At 38.6% G+C, this 17,024-nt stretch overlaps 2 long non-coding RNA genes across 5 annotated transcripts in view; both read right to left on the reverse strand.

The window, feature by feature from the left end:
* LOC309494652 overlaps positions 1 to 17,024 on the reverse strand; it is a 218,985-nt gene that overhangs the window by 102,812 nt on the left and 99,149 nt on the right. The window lies entirely within an intron of this gene.
* LOC309493617 lies at positions 3,606 to 6,647 on the reverse strand. 4 transcript variants are annotated; one of them, XR_014204017.1, is made up of 11 exons: positions 6,564 to 6,647; positions 5,620 to 5,818; positions 5,433 to 5,482; positions 4,943 to 4,991; positions 4,767 to 4,838; positions 4,581 to 4,662; positions 4,460 to 4,493; positions 4,290 to 4,376; positions 3,992 to 4,147; positions 3,772 to 3,830; positions 3,606 to 3,679 (listed from the first exon to the last, which is right to left on the reverse strand). It is a non-coding gene; the product is annotated as an uncharacterized lncRNA (long non-coding RNA). The 4 variants fall into 4 exon arrangements; XR_014204018.1 differs by lacking the exon at positions 3,772 to 3,830 and having other exon boundaries at positions 6,564 to 6,646; XR_014204019.1 differs by lacking the exons at positions 3,772 to 3,830; positions 6,564 to 6,647 and adding an exon at positions 6,455 to 6,469.

The following is a 17,024-nucleotide window of genomic DNA, read 5'->3' on the forward strand; positions in this document are numbered from 1 at the left end:
AATAGATACAGTACAACACTGCAACACACTCAAAAGTAAACCAATCAGAACAGTCAGTAGCACAAAACAATGATAAATAATATACTGGAAAAATGAGAAACAAATAAATACCAAAAACAAAACACAAAACAGTTTGAGAGTATAATGGGGAAGAGACTCAGCGATCACGATGACTCGTACTGGAGAACGAGCAGGCGTCACACAAGACGCGTCGGCTGCACACACACACGTGTGTTGGAAGAAAGTTTGTTATCAAGATAATCTTGAGATATGAAAGCAGCAGCGTCAAATCAGCGTTGCCCACCAGGCGTCTCAGAACATATATTCTCCTTTAAAATACAAACATATACTTACAATATATAAAAAAATGAGCGCTATACAAAGTGGACGTTTCACGTACCTTTAATTCATGAACCCATCGCCCATCCACGCATACACAGGAACAGGACACAACATCCCCGAAGCACGGGAATGCAAAGGGAGAGCAGCAGCCACTCAAAACTCAAACCGCGGGCCATCCACGCAGCTATGAATCACACAGTCATTACGACAAATCACATACCTGGGTACTAACTAAGCAGCCAACGCACACACATAAGGTTACCTCAAAGCATATGAGACACGGGACTGCAAGAGGCATGTAACGTGAGAGCCGGAGCCGCCAACAGCCGCGGGCCATCCACGCAGCTATAAACAAAACAAGCGTTTACACAAAATCCCACATCTGTTTTTACGACCTAGCTCAAACGCACCTACCTCAAAGCGGAAGCGCTGCAGAAACAAGGGGCGGTCCCACGGGCAATAACGCGACGCTCAAACGCCAAGCACACGCAGGAGGTGACTACATGTTCTTTTATACTGTCCCACCCTGCTAGTAATTGGACCTGCACTGGATACTGGGGAGTGCAGTGCGGAGGCCGCGCTCGCGGAGTTTAACCAGCGCACCAGCGCGCTTCCCGCGTTTGCGTCTGAACGCGCGTTTGAACAACACCGCTGCCCCTCCGACGAGAATGTCCAGTAAAACGTCTCAGTAATCAAAATCTGTAAAAAAGTTGTCTGGTGTGTGTTTCCTAATGTCCAGTAGTTTGTCTTTGGTGAAACTGATAGGAAAAGAATGACTAAACGCAGAACAAACCAACAAAAACAACACAATAACCGGAGAGCTCCACACCGAGGCAGCCATCCGCGGCGCCATCTTGGTTTTTGCCAGGTCCAGTGCCCGGTTGCATAAAGCACCTTAAGTTTTTCCCTTAAGTATGATACTTAAGGGGCGATTTCCCCTTACCTAAGAGAATAACTTAAGGGTGTTGCATATAATCTCTTAAACGGTTCTCTTAGGTAAGGGAAACATTTAAGTGTTTCACGACAGCAATCCTGGATTCACGTTATAAAAGTCTGTTGTTGCCATAGATACGCAAAACACTAACACTACACTTTCGCAGTTTCATCAAATAAAGTAGGCTAGGATATCGGAATGGATAAAGAAAACAAAAAAGAAAGAAAAATTGGACAGAGGAGGAGAAATGCATTCTTCTTGATGAATATGGTAAAAGCAAAACAATTTTTGACCGTTGCGTTTAAAGAAACCCTTAAATAACACTTAAGGTTTTTTTTCTGCAACACCCTTAGGTTTAAGGGAAACATAAGGGAGAACTTAAGGGAAAATTACACCTAAAGTCCCTGTAAAGTCAAAATTAAGTATGTGTTCTGAGTTTGTCATACCACCGAAAAATGTGTTATTAGCCACCCAGCCCAATTTGAATGATTAAAAAAGCCGCAAAGTAAATAAAATAAGGTATCAAAATCTCGAAAAAATTAGCAGTAGTCTCAGCTCTCAAACGCTGGGGGCGTGTCCGCTGGCTGCGCTGAAACCACGCCCACTCGCGGGAAATATGACTCGCGCACAGCTCGTGCATGTCGGCGCGACGGGAGGATGAAGGCCGAGGCGGACAGCGGGAGATAGTCGGTTCGGCCCCATTCACCAGTAACAGCGGATTATCAGTGAATTCCAGTTGTCTCCAACGAAAGTAAACTATCCTGATCTCTACAGAGGCGGGTGTGGTGGTGATCATCCGCTCTCCATCAAGGTAACGTTAACGTTAGCTCTTCACAAGATTAAGCCACCTCTTCTTGATATGATAATTTTTCGTAAATTGAAATAAGGACACCGATCTGTTTTCTAAGTGATTGCATCCAGGAAATACGCATTTACATGATGAAGGCATAGCCAGAGCCGTGGACATATGTAGCTAGCAAACTGTAGGCTGTCTGATAGTAACTCGCGATTGAGTGGCGATAGGCTTAGTGACTTGAGCCCCGCCCAAAAAATCCGGCTCACAGCAATGGGGAAAAATTGTTTAACGGTCTAACTCCACAATTTAGTACTTCACAGTTCTCAGTCTTTGTATTATGTTTTAGCAATACCCCAGATAGCAATGAGTCGGCGGCCCACCGTCGGCACTCCGGCGGCAGTAGAAGCGGCAGAACGGCGACATCGCAAACACGTTGGACGGCGCACCGCCGGCGGCAGCCGCTTTTTAAAAGCGGCAGCCGCCTTCCTACCGCCTTCGTTCCGCGGCCGGCCCGCGGGCCAACCGCCGTCCCGCCACCTTTATATTGAAGGCGGCCCTTCCGCGGCCCGCCGGAGGCAAGCGCTATTTTCGAGCGATCTGCCGCCGCTTATTCTGGCTATATATAATATTTAATATTTATAGCATGCAGTTTATCAAGAATAATGATTGCTCAAACCAGACAAATATCCATTTGGCATTTTTATTCCACATTTCAAAGTACATTAACTGTCATTTAAACAAGATGTGTCAGATCACTGAAACATAACAGAAAAATAAATAAATCAATATACTAACATGCAGGTTTCTTATTAAATTTTGGTAAAAAAAAAAAAAAAACAGCCTTACAAGCAAATTACAACTCTTACAATAATTGTTCATATAAAGAGGACAGCTCTAGGGTGAAAAAAACATTATGACAAGTAAAGAGAATACTTGATACGAAATAATGTGCAGGATACCAATATATGGGGTGGTGGTGGCGCAATGGATAAGACACATGCCTTTGGTGTGAGAGACCCGGGTTCGAATCCACTGTGAGACACCAATGTGTCCCTGAGCAAGACACTTAACCCCTAGTTGCTCCAGAGGCGTGCGACCTCTGACATATATAGCAATTGTAAGTCGCTTTGTATAAAAGCGTCAGCTAAATGAATAAATGTAAATGTAAATGTACCAAATAAATCAAAGTATGACATCACATTTACAAGCCATTTCTAACAATAGGTTAAGTGGTAGTAATTTATAGTAAAGCTCTGGAGTAGAATAGACCATTATAGCTGCAATGCTGACCTGTGGCACAAGGACTTACAAGCATTATTTGAAAAAAGAAAAAAAAGAAAGTCATTTCCACAGTTAGTGAGTATAGTGTGACACTTCTGACTTCTTTAGGGGTCTTGATGTTACTGACTGCAAGATAAAGAAAGGATTCCAGTTGTCAGTGATTCTGGGGTGTCAGTAGTCAGCCTAAGTGGACGGCTGTGGATCCCTCTCAGCTGTGCGGTGCCTTTTTCTGCCTTCACGGTCAGATGCTCCTTTCAGGTAACGCGAAACGTTAACCTAGACCGCTTCATCAGTGGCATCCTGGGTTGCCAGGTTCTTCCGGATGGCTAATTTAGAAAATACAGATCTGTCATTTCATTTGAATTGCATGAGGCCATACACATCTACTTAAATATAATAAAAAAAATATCCAACTTACTTTGAACAATGGTCTAAAGGAACATGTCTCTAAAACATGCTTTATCCCCTACACCAAAGCTGAAAATCCCAAAAAGTGTTACAAATTACATTTCTCTGAAGCTTCTCATAAATAAATAAAAAATGTGAAAGGCTAAGGATTCAGACTGTAATATATGCAGTTTACAATCTTAAATTTTACTTTTTAGATTACTCTATGGCGTTATAATCAGCAAACTTACAAATTGTTCCTGGAGCTTTTTATCCTGCTTCAAACTGTTGTCAAGACACGGCAAATCTTCCTGGGTGTGTAGGGGGAGTAACAGATCCCCTGACAGGGATAACTCCAACATCGCCAAACTCTGCAAGACGTCACAGCATAAGGGTCTGATCTGCACCTACAGGGTTTCCCAGAATAAAATAGTCAGTCCTGGTCCCTCAACTACTAAACTATTACATTTATATCTAGGTCTACTACATGGACAGGTAGCCCCAGTGGGAATTAAACCAACAACCACAGGTGCTGTTTGCAAGTTGTACCTGATTGCCCAGTGCAAGCAAACGTCTTCAACATTGTTTGTTGAACTTGCTTCACCTGCTCTTGAAGTAAGCCGCTGTCATCCAAAGCTACAAAATGAAAGGCATATGGTCATTTTGGACTTACATCACACACAAAAAAGTACAATTTAAGAAACAGTGCAAGTTCTCACCTGCTCGTGCATTGCTTTCCCTCAGGGCTTGGTTCTACATTTTAAAAATAAAAAACAACTAAAGGCACTATTTGCAATACTGTTAAAACACTGGACATTAAGACATAGGGCTAGAATATACCTTCACAGCTGAAAACTTCATGCTTGACACGAGATGCCATTGGAGTACAAGGGCCAACAATAGAGCAATGACTTTCTCCCTCCTATTGATAATCATTGACATGTAAAAATATGTTTGAAGTTATTGCATACATTTAATGAATTGGACTTAAATGTAACATTTAGTTAAGCGCAATGTATTACATACCTCCAGAGTTTTCACCCATATGCTGCCAGGGTAAATTTGCTGCCGGGGGAGTAAAGCTTAGTACTTGATGAGCTGGGGGAGCAAACATAACAGCTTTAATTTCAATGCAGAGTATTGCATATTCAGTAATGAAACAATAATTGAACTGTGCAAAGCTAATGGAATGTACAACACACCTCAACACCTTTCATCCAGAAACTGCTGCAGCGAATCCCATCAAGTGTCCTAGTGAAAAACAGATTATGATTAAAGGATTCATCATCTTAAAGTCAGCATGAAATCAAATTTTACAATTTGTATTTTTATATGTAATATTGTAGGGTTTATGTAAATGATTCATCTGTGCACTTCATTTTTTATTCATGTACCCTTATAATATTTAATCAAATACGTTACCCTTCCCTCCCCCTCGAAACGACTTCTCTTCCGGTCATGTGCAATGGCGTGAGGGCGTAGCAACTCCCCTCAAACCATTAGTCTGCTATGAGCAGAGATGGAGAGGAGGAGCGCTAGAGTAAAACCCTGCTCCTCTATTCAATATTCCCTTTCACTTGGAAATACGTCACAACACTGGAGAAAAGTCGTTTGTAACTTCCGGTTCATGCCAACTTTAAATAGAAGCAATAGTTTCCAAGACAAAAAAACTTCACAAATAACATCACTTACTTGTACTCAAACTCTTGGCAGATTCTGGATTACTGGGGAGAAACCTGGTTCTAAGAAAGAGGAAACAGAAATTCGATGATAATAATAATAATAATGAATGAAACATTCCGCTATCCACAATAAACAGACAAATAAATTACACAGATGAAATAAAGGAAAATCAAATGTACAAGTCAGACCCATTTACCTGCTCCCTTCATGGACTTAAAATGATGTTTCTCCCAGGTGCTGTGTGGAGGTGTGCAGCGGATGGCTAAATTGTTCCTTTGTCTTTTTTGCGGAGGTTAAATGGGGGCCAATGGCACATGCCCTTCGCTGAGCCACTCTTGCGGAACCACTGCAAATGGCAGATCCTCCTTGTTGATAAACTGAACAATGTGAAGCATCTAAAATAGAAGACACATTAGCATAAAGTATACTTTTTGATAAAAAAATTTCAGGCAAAATCAACAACATTAAAATGCTCACACCTTCGAAAAAGCAGTAATTTTCACAAGTGGATCAACAGAAAACCATGTTCAGACAAACAAAATCATATAAACAACCTATATACATCGTTATTTTTGTAAGAAAACACCAAAAGTTAAACTAGTCTTTCTAGATGTAAAGTTTGGCTACCTACTGTAGCTAGATACATTTAACATGTAACGTTAGAACATGCTTGAACTCAGTGTGTAAAAAAGGTGAAACAGCATGTGGTAGCGAACACTGTAATCTAGACTAGCAGCATAATTATGTTTAGTTAGAAAACAACACAAGTTATACTGATCAGTCTTTCTTGTCGTGAAGATTTTGCTAACGTTACCATTCCCACCGTAGTTCAGGAACTGTAACGTTAGTTAATTCGACTGACCAATACTATCTTAAACCACATGTACTCACACTTCACACTTGTATAAACATACATAACAGTTAAACATACTTAGAAGAAGAAAAAAACTCAACGCCAGGAAGAAACTAAGTAACGTTAGCCTAGCTATGGCGGAAGCATGGCGGAAACTTTGCAAACAAGGCTAACTTACTTTAGCTTGACTAGTTAGGCAAGAACAGATTTTAAGAAGAAGAACTAAAAACAATGTCAAAAATAAACATAGTAATATTGCGTTAAACAAAAAGGAAAAATGTACTTACTTAAAAGATCGTATATTTCCTCTCTCCGAAACCGTGTGACGAGACGAGTAAATCTGCTTCAGTTTTTTAGGTGCTGCCCCTCTCGACCGGTGGAGGTACTTCTCTGTTTGTGCTTTAACACTTTCTTAAAAATTTGTACAGGTCGCAAAACTCGCAATTGCAAACTGCAAAGTAATTCCTTATACATGTAAAAGGTAAAATAGATTAAAAATTGAGCTTGTAAAACATTGAAAGACATAACCACAATTTCCTGGAGTGACAGAGAGACAAAATATTTATAAATATTTCACTTTATCCTTCAGGTCAAAACAGGGATTTTCATGTTTCTCATAGACATTACCATGGTTGCAAATTAATAAAAAAAATATAAAGCAAACCCAAGATTTTGGCCAAGTTGCAGATGTCTTTCACTGTTCACTGATTTCAAGCATTGGTGAAAAATCTAACTTCATCCATTTATTCTGCTAAATTGTTCATACCATGAATGAAATATTTATTTTAAAAACTAATCAGAATCAGAAAGATATTTATTGCCAAGTAAGTTTTACAAAAGGAATTCTTTTTGGTCTATTGGTGCATCTCAAATTGTGCATAAATCAAAGAAATGTAAAGAATTGTCACCTTAAGTGAATAAAATAATTCTATATATTTTACATATTATCGCTTCAGAGTTTCAAAGTAATTTAAATGTAATTTCCTAAACCTTATCATGGAATCAGAGTCAAATCTGTTATAACCCCTAATGGCTTTGGAGCAACAACAAAAATGTATATAATTCACATAATAATTATAATCGCTTTAAATGTGAAAAGTAGTTAAGATGCTGTCAGTTTCACTCATGGCTGGTCGATTTCAAAGCGGCTTGCCGCCAGCCGGCCGCGGTTCATTTAGACGGCGGCAACCGCCAGAGAGAATGAAGTCGGCGGCCCGGCGGCTGTTCGCCGGCGGCATCTCGCAAGAAATGGGAGTGACGTATTCGGCGGCAAACGTTTCATCGCCGCCAGCGGGACGCACCTATAGCCGACAGCTTGGGGCCGGCGGCAAAAAGAAGCCGTGCCGATATTTTTTGCTATCTGGGACATTTCTAGCACTTATAATGTGTTTAGAATTTTTTTGTAGAATTGCCTTTACAGGGACTTTAACCTGTTAAGCTTCACCAGTGCGTCGGCGCACTGAAGCGTTTTTTATTTTTTATTTAGTTCAAAGTTACTATCAGATTAAATGTTATACCTTGACAAACTATACATCATTAAAAAGATATAAGACTCAAGTTTCAGTATTTGACCACTATTGTATTCTGAGAAACTTATAGTGACAGTTATGTCTTAATTTGTGTCAGGAGTTATGAAATGAAAAAATGCGTCGATACCTTTAATATGAATTATGAGCGTCAGCTGGTCCATTCAGAAAAAAACCCTCCGTGCTGTTGTCATGACAGTGCTTCACAAAACAACGTCCCTCAGGGCTTTTAGCTAAAAAATGTGCAGATTTGGAGAAATATTGATATATTCTCATAGATTCACATCATATTTCTATAGACAGGAATAATATTTATTGAATTTATACCCAAATGCGTCGATGTAATCATTATGAGCGCTTCTTACTGAGATGTGCTGTGTTTTCAATTCATACCAATAGCCTGAGGGCGCTATATGCACAATAATACTCCATCCAGGACGTCACTGATAGCAGCTGCACACAAAGCTAACAGAGAGATCGCTGTAATATGCAGATACAGACGGTTTGAAGACAATAAACATGATTGCAATGATACTTGTTTTGCCTGTGTTCTTCAAGCCATGTCAGGTATTTTTATAATAATAGATTATATTTATAATGTAATGCTAATCGATATAGACTTTATCATCGTGCATAATACTATAAATTATATATTTTCTGTCTGATTTTTTTTTTTATCTGAAGCCAAATCAGATCACAGAAGATTATTTAAAACACTCGACTTGCGTTATAAAGTAAGTTTGGAGCATACACATGGTTTTAATCTCATAAATGGTCGTGTATTGATGGTGTGCTAAGCTAACATGCTAGCTAGCCCAGGTGCACCTGCCACCTAGAAGTTATTCTTTTATGATTTTTTTTTTCTAAATGGTAACGTTAATGCTTACTGAAATGTTTTAGTGCATTTGATACAGTTTCAAATGTAAGTGAGAACTTTGATCAAATAAATTAGAGATTGAAACCCTATGAATAGCCTGTGAATAGCCAATCGTTAGTAATTATAATGCAGACAAAAGAAATGCATATTTAGAGCCATAACCAGGCTGGAGAGGTGTGAATGTGTGCATGGAGAGACTGAGACTGAATGGGGCTCGTTTGCACCACAAAACAACAGAGACAATAGACTGAACAGATGACTTAGATGATGACTAAACATCAGTAGCATTTTTAGAGTCTAATCAAAATAAAGTAATTTGACATGATCTTGAAAAACATTTAACTAAATACAGAGTTTTAGACTTATCATTTTCAGATTTTAAATATATGGTCACACATGTGGCTTAAGCTGCAGTGCATTTCTAGATTGCTACAGTGCCAACTTCAATTTTATTTTCATGAAGATGTTTCATAAAAATACATTTCTAATAACTTTACAAAACTTTGAAGCTATTTAAAAAAAAATATTTCATTATGACAATAATTAATTCTACATTTACAATAAACTACCAGGTGTCAGCTTTCAAATGAGATCATACTTGTGCTTTTAGTGCAAAGGGTTCATGAACTGTATCTGTTCCAGCGGGCCGACGGGGGCGTGGCTAAACTTTTATTAATTTTTTAAGCTTTGTTTTATAACAAATATTCAACTGACAATCATAAACTATGCATCATTTGAAAGCTAAAACACTCAAGAATCATGTTCTAAACTTGTTTACAACACTCAAAAGCCATCTCACCCCCGTAGTTTAGACTCTTCCGGATCAAATGAGACATTCCACTTCTCTCTCCTTCAATCACAGGCTTTGTTTTAGACCAAAACAGTAAGAGAGTGTCTGACAGGCTGTGCGCGCTGTCAATCTCGCACCTGGGTTTTCGATTGGATAAAAGCCTGGATAAAGCCGGCCAATGTCCAGTCGGCAAAGTTTTGATTGATGGGAGTATTAGCAGAGCCCGTCTACGGAGAGCCTTGGCACTTCCTATTAGCCCCATTGTATCGATCTTGGTTGCAGTTCCATTAGAATTCCACTGGAGGTGATCGCGGGCGAGTGCAGACTGAATGGGAGTCTATGGGGCTAGACGGCTAAATGTGTCTCTTTCACCCGATTGCCGTTGAGAAATCTAAAATTTTATTGTAGGTTTTGCCAGTTCAACATGGGTTATAGGTCGAAAATTGAATGAACGAGTACTTATGTCCTTTCGATTTCTTACAGGTTGAGTTGTTGTTGCCCATAACACGCTAGCATTCTGCTAATGAACGCTGATTGGTCAGTGAAGGACTGATTATGACCAGAGATACCGCTTGATGGCATCGTGGCATCCGAAGCAGGACCAGAAACAAACAAAACAAAAACTCATCTAGCACGTGTATTTACCTGTGTCAGCTGTGTTGTCGATGCCTCGAGAGAAAAGAAAGTGCAGAGCGCGAAAGCACCAACGCGACTGAAGGATTGCCGTAAAGCAGTATCTCTGGTCGTACGATGTGTATGACGTCATTGACACTTTAAAAGACTTTTTAAAGCAAATAAGTGACTCTAAAAAATCTAATACCCAGCAATGTGTAATTTCTTTGCATCTCCTTTCGAATACAACATTCAAATTACTAGACAAAAAATTATATCCTGAGAAAAGTGGATTTTGATGGGTATAGCGCCATAGACCTCCATTCATTCTGCACTCGCCTGCGAGCGCCCCCGCATGGACAGAGACGTGTTACTGCAGCCAGTCCAGAAACCGGAAGTAAGCAGAGAGTGCCAATTCTCTTCCTATTAGACATTCTCTGGTATTAGCCAACTAAAATCGATTGCAGTGATAGACAGTTTATGCAAGCATATTCGTCAAATTCAAGTGCGCAATGTTTTCATTCACATGCGCGCTTTCGCCACTCGCGCGGCACGCACACACATAGTACATCGACCATAAACTGTAAACAAACACACACACGCAATGTTTTGACACATGGAGCTTGCATAAATGCACGGATTTACTCCAAAGCATATATCTGAGCATCTCGATCATGGATCGTCGACTACAGAAGAGATTTGGAGGTGTTTTTGATGAAGATGAAGATGAAGAGGAGCCACGACGAAGAGCAGCAGAAAGTAATAGGATATTCATTATAATTATCAGTTTATTGCAATTTATTTGAGTAAAAACCATGTTTGTAATTACAAATGTTCTAAAACATTTATTGTTTTCTTTTTATATATTTTATACATTAGTTTGAAAACGATCACTGCTGGAATGTCTATACATGTAGTGAGTAATCACTGTTTTTGCTATTAGAATTGTTCAAAATAAAGGGAATTTTGTTCAAATGTTCAAATGTTGTGCTGAAATAATGTTTTTTCTTGTGTGGTTTGAAGGGCAGAACAGTTCTGAATTGATATGTAGTATGTATGTAGTAGGCCTATGTAGTGTTGGGTGCCAGGTGTCCATTTGGAGTCTCCAAATTGCATTTTGGAAAGGACGCCTATACTTTTCTTGAATAAAAGCTTACAGAAACTACATTTTTGGGAGTATCCTCCTCAAATTTGAATCTAAACATGGTCAGACATTCAGTTTTATCTTTATGGTGTTTTCAGGCCCTTAACATAAAAGTCTGATACATTTTTCCCTAAGTGAAGTTAATTCAAAGAAATCGTGAGTCACTTTCATGTAAATTTGACCTTGTTTTATTCTGTTCCTATGCTACTTTGAGTTATAATGACTCTTGGGTAACTAAGTTTCAAGTGTCTAGATTAAAAAAAGATCAGAGTTATGAATGTGGACCATAGGGTTTAAGAGCTACAGACATTTGTATTTGGGTATGTCATTTTCTGAAAATTCTCAAAAATAGGGGCGCTGGTTAAGAGGTTTTAAAAGTTATTATTTGTTAGCTTGATTATCAAAGAGTGTCTGGTGAGTGGTTCACAACTGTCTCGACTTATTAACAATACTCATGTTGTCTTGTTTTCTGTCTTTCAGATGAAGACATAGATGAGGAGGCATTTCTTCTTTTAGATGAGGAAATCCTCACAGAGTACCCTCATCTCACCAGTACGGGCATGGTATGGTTCCACTGGAACATATAGTAGTAATACCTTATTTACATTTTGTATCAAAGGAGTGGATATCATTTTTTTTCCTTTGTTTCCTGTGTTTTTTTTAGATTGCGCAGGACATGACACTGGGTAAGTTAAAACTGACATTTTGTGTGTTCTATGGCAAGGGTCCTGGGATTCCTTTCCTTTTGGTCATATTTGTCTGTATGTTGAAACACAAATATCTGTTCATTTACATATTTCTATAGTCATTTTATTTTCCACACACATACTGATACCTATAATATTGTTAACCTACAGATGCCAAAGGGGAACTAGCTCTAACACTGCTACCCACCATGGTGCCACAGGCCGTCTACAGGGTTGGGAAGAAGACTATCCGGCACTCCACTGAAGAGTTCCCGGACAGCGTTCATTCCTCAAATGCCTGTAAGTACAATGGACCAGTTTCTCAGCACCACTCTGAGAGAATATTCTTAATTCTAACTGTACTGTACAGGTGAAAGAAGGCACTCCAAGTGACATGTTTCATGTGAAAGCTAAAGGGTGAATCCTGATTTTAAAAAACAACAACTCCAAGGTTCCTCACAGTTGTATTTCAGTTTTGGGCGATGTCATCCAAGGTAGCAATCTGACTAGAAAGTGAAGTTAAAGATGTTAGGTTTTATTACTCAGTGGTTCTCTCAATCCACATTTTCTTGTACACATTCATTACCCACTCAAAATGAACACACCAATTAAGAACCACAGCTCATTTGGCTTCCTTGTACAGTTAGTATCAGCATTATAACACAAACTGGTAGTCTATTATCTTGCTTACAATTCACTTTCTACACAACATTCACTTTATTTTATCTATCTTTCTGTCTCTGTCTTTTTTAGGTTGGAACAAATATGGTGGAATTCCTCCAGCAATCGAAGCCAGTTGATCTGAATCAAAACCAGTCAAATTTCTTAAGACTGCCTTGCTTAATTGCAGAACTGTTTAATTGTGTTAAGCTGCAGTAAATGACACAACCAATGTTTGAAGACTTTAAGCCTTAAGTCCAGTCCAGTTATTGAATGTTGTTGAATGTTTGAGAGTTGTTTATTTTTCTATTTTTTCTTTCTAATATTGTTATTACAGTGTGACCTAAAATAAATAGGAAAATAAATATGTCCAAGTGTGTTTTGTTTTTTTTATATAGATTTTAATTTAATTTAATGCAATAAAAATGTAAAAGTGCTTGAAGTTTGTAATATAATGTAAAACAACATTTTATTTTCTGAAATAAGGCATACTGGCATGGTAACACAAGTTAAGTAATTTTTTTACCCAACTCCTGGATTAAAAAATGATCAACTCATTTTGGGGTTATTTCAACCCAGATATTGGGATTGTTCTTTTGACCCAGAAGTTTGGTTATATTAACTACAATGTTTTAACCCAACATTTGGGTCAGGTATTTAACCCAGAAGTTGGGTCAAAAATAATAACTCAATTTTCTGGGTTGAAATAACCCAGAAATTAGTTGGTCCCTTTTTAACCCAGGAGTTGTGTATATGTATAACCATTATGGGTTATTTTTGACCCAGGAGTTTTTAGTGTGTACACAGCCTTCTAAGTAATTAGTTAAAATTGTTAATTTTGTTGTGAAATACATTCAATCAATTGCAGGACAACAAATGTTCTCATTAACAAACAAATGCTAGATAGTTAGAAAAATAATAATAATTAAAGACCAATAGAAATCTATATATAACAGATATACATAATTCTGCACACAATCATTCAATAATAAAATAAAAGGTTTCCAACCACTTGTAAGTGTCTACTGTCTAATGTATTTTTTATTTAATTTTTTTACCAAATTAATGACTTGTCCAAATTAGATAATGCAGAACAAACCAAAATTATTTTATCTACAGTTGTCACTGTGTCTTTTGATCTTCGCTTCACCAAGTTTATGGGGAGTGTTTGTCGCAAAATGCAGTACTTTTTAATGCGACCAATAGCTCTTTCCACATGAATCCTCAACCTTGACATTTGACGTGACACAAACACTTCTTGTCCTGAAAGCTGTGTCTTTCCACGGGTTGTAGCTGGTATGATAGCTGCAGTGGCGGTTCTAGGGGGGGGGGGCAGTGCCCCCGTGTCAACAAGCTTGGCCCCCCCTCTGGCCCCCCTAAATTTGGAATCGTAAAATCACACCAAACAACTGCGCATTTATTCAGTTGCGGCGCCTTCATCTATAATAGGCTACACTGCAGCACGAAGTATATTCACATCAAATGTTAACGCAGAGGAACGTGACACTGCAGTTCACAAAAGTTCATTATTTGCATGTGCTTTAAAGCCTTGCTGGGTGTCATTCGCTGCTGATGCGCTGTTCAAACATGCGCTTTACTGAGCGCGTACACTCGACGCGCACATGCACTAAAAGCCTGTTACTGGACTAAGTTATCTTTTGAGTCTTATATTGCGCTAATACTGTCAAATACAGACATTGTTTACATAAACAAAGTTGGTTATGTCTAAAGTGAAAGCAAACAGAGAAAATTAATTAAAATCTGCTTGTCATATGCGTGTATATTAGACGCGTCGCGTGCAGTTCTTAAAGAGACAGTAGCCCTAATAATAAACATGCTGCCGCTTGTCCTTAAAGAGATAGTTCACCCAAAACCAAACAGTTGCTGGTCCCCATTGACTTCCATACATAGTAGGAAAAAAAATTACTATGGAAGTCACAGGGGTACATCAACTGTTGTGGTTACTCACATTCTTTCAAATAACATTTATTTTCAACAGAAGAAAGACACTTATTCGGGTTTAAAACAACTTAAGAGAGTAAATATGACTTTTTTGGGGGAGAACTATCCCTTTAATGTTAATAAAACAACAAAACACACAGAGGAAATCATTCACTGCTCTTGACTGAGAACTTTAAGTCTGTTGTGTTTTATTTTCATATTTGTTCATTTAATTACTTTCTCATACTGTTAAATACACCTATAGCTGAAAAAATAAAGCAGTTTATTTCATTTGTATATTAAGTTGTGTATGTGTAATATGTATCTCTGTTCTTAATTTTTAATAACAAAGAAAATAATGACAAAGATTTTTATCTTCGCCTTTGGCCTAAATGTCTGCCATTCTTTTAAATTTTATATTTTGTTACCTATAAGGCTTTGTTTTTAAAATATGGAAATTAGTTTGGCTGTAATGCTCAGTCACTTGCAAAATAGTAAAACCAACATGAAAAAAGAATCGTGATAAAATCGTGATTTTCCTAAAAAAAAAAAATCGTGATATGATATTATTGCCATATCGCCCACCCCAGGTGTAAAAAAAGTGCCTAGATGTGCTTAGATGCTAAAAATGTGTTATTATTGATCATTATATCACACTACAATTAAACATAATGAAACATTCATTTGAATTGAAATAGTTTTATTAGCTTAGCTAATATAATTTATTAGCTTTTTCTAGAGATTGCAGTCATACATGACATGGTGAAAAATTACTTGAAATAATACTGAAAATAGGTTAAGATGAATGTTAAAGGTGTGCCCCCTAAAAGCACAAGTGGCCCCTGCCTGGCCCCGAGTTACTGTGGTCTAGAACCGCCACTGTACTCAGGGAAACTGAATCCTCTGTCAGCCATGACAATGTCTCCCTCTTCCAAAATATCAATTAAACCAGATGATTTTGTGATTGTTTTGTCACTGGCTCTCCCACCCCAAGACTTGGAAAGGAATGTGATTGACCCTGTTGGACTGATGCCAACCAGGAATTTGATGGTGTTGTGGGACTTATAGTTGGAGTACGGTATGTCATTGTTCTTGCACTGAGTAATGTTGGTCGGTCAATAAAAATCTTGCTGCAGTCTATGATAGACCTCACTGAATTGAATGGGGGGCTTTTGAACAGGGCAGGAAGATTCTTTTCAACCTCTTCCCTAGAAGGCCAACAAATTAGAGAGCTGAAACTCTGTGTCATTACTTTCAACCAGTCATGAAATATTGCAGAAATTTTTGCACAACTGCAATGAAACCTGAAGGCAAGATCTTTATGAGTGAGGCCAAGTCTCTGTTTCATTAAGACTAAGTAAAACTGGAGTGGTGTTGGAGGACTCCAAGCAGTGGTGAGATTTGTCAATAGGGCAAAAAACACTTTGGATGAGCGAAGGCCAGTGTAGAAGTGAATGATTTGATCATCGTTTAAATCCACATCAGATTTCAGTTGTTTCCTCTCATAGGTGTGAGTTTGTACCTTTGACTCTATGCTTCTCACTTGCTCTTTGTAAGATGTGTTCAGTTTCTGCATATCCTCAATATCACTCATAGTGAGATCTGTTCCAACAAACATATCATTGAAGGACTTAACTTATGTTACATTTATGTCCATGTCCTCTACTTCCTCAGTAGGCTGAACTCCAATGCTTATCTCAGAGACCTCTGATGCTCGTCTCTGAGACCTCTGATTATCGGTCCATTTTTCTGGAGGTGTCAGGTCTGTGAGAAAGCTTTGATGGTATGTAATCTGGATTTAGAGGACCATCTGATGGCTTTCTTAAAGACAAAAGTGGAAAAACATTATTGGGATAGGTTATAGCTTTCACACATCACTGGTTGAAGATAGATGACAAAGACCAAGAGCATTTTTAATAATGTAATCATCAATAAACTAGCTAGCTAGCTAGCTATCTGTAATGATTCACTAGACTCAGTAGGATCCATTTGCAGCTTTTAATAAGAAAGGTCGTACAGGCGGGGTCAAACAGGGCAGATAGAGCAAGGTAGATGAAACAGCAGGGGTAATCCAAATAACAGGCAGAATTCAGGGCAGGCAGCAATAATCAAAAGTCCAAGAACAGTCCAAGTCAGGCCAGGCAGATAACAATCAAACAAATGAGGAAACAGTCCAAGATCAGAAACCAGATAAACAAAACACGGGATAAACGCTCAGAAAAGATCACCAAGGCAAATCAAGACTTCGCAGAGAAGTGGTGAGTGGAAGTGGCTAATATGTGTGTGTGTAAATGCAGTGCAGGTGTGAAGTAATCAGTGCAGTGCAGGTGTATGAATTAATCAGTCCAGGTAGATGCAGGATGGGAAATGTAGTCTGTGAGTGAATATGATAGTCCGGTGTGGAGTGCCCTCTGGTGGCTCTCAAGGGCACTCCAGCTGGCGACCGTTACACTATCAGTATGACCACTGCATATTGCACTGTAACACTATAAAAAAGGGTCTTATATTCGTA

The sequence above is a fragment of the Leuciscus leuciscus genome (genome assembly GCF_965113295.1).
Source record: "Leuciscus leuciscus genome assembly, chromosome: 3".
Classification (NCBI taxonomy): domain Eukaryota; kingdom Metazoa; phylum Chordata; class Actinopteri; order Cypriniformes; family Leuciscidae; genus Leuciscus; species Leuciscus leuciscus.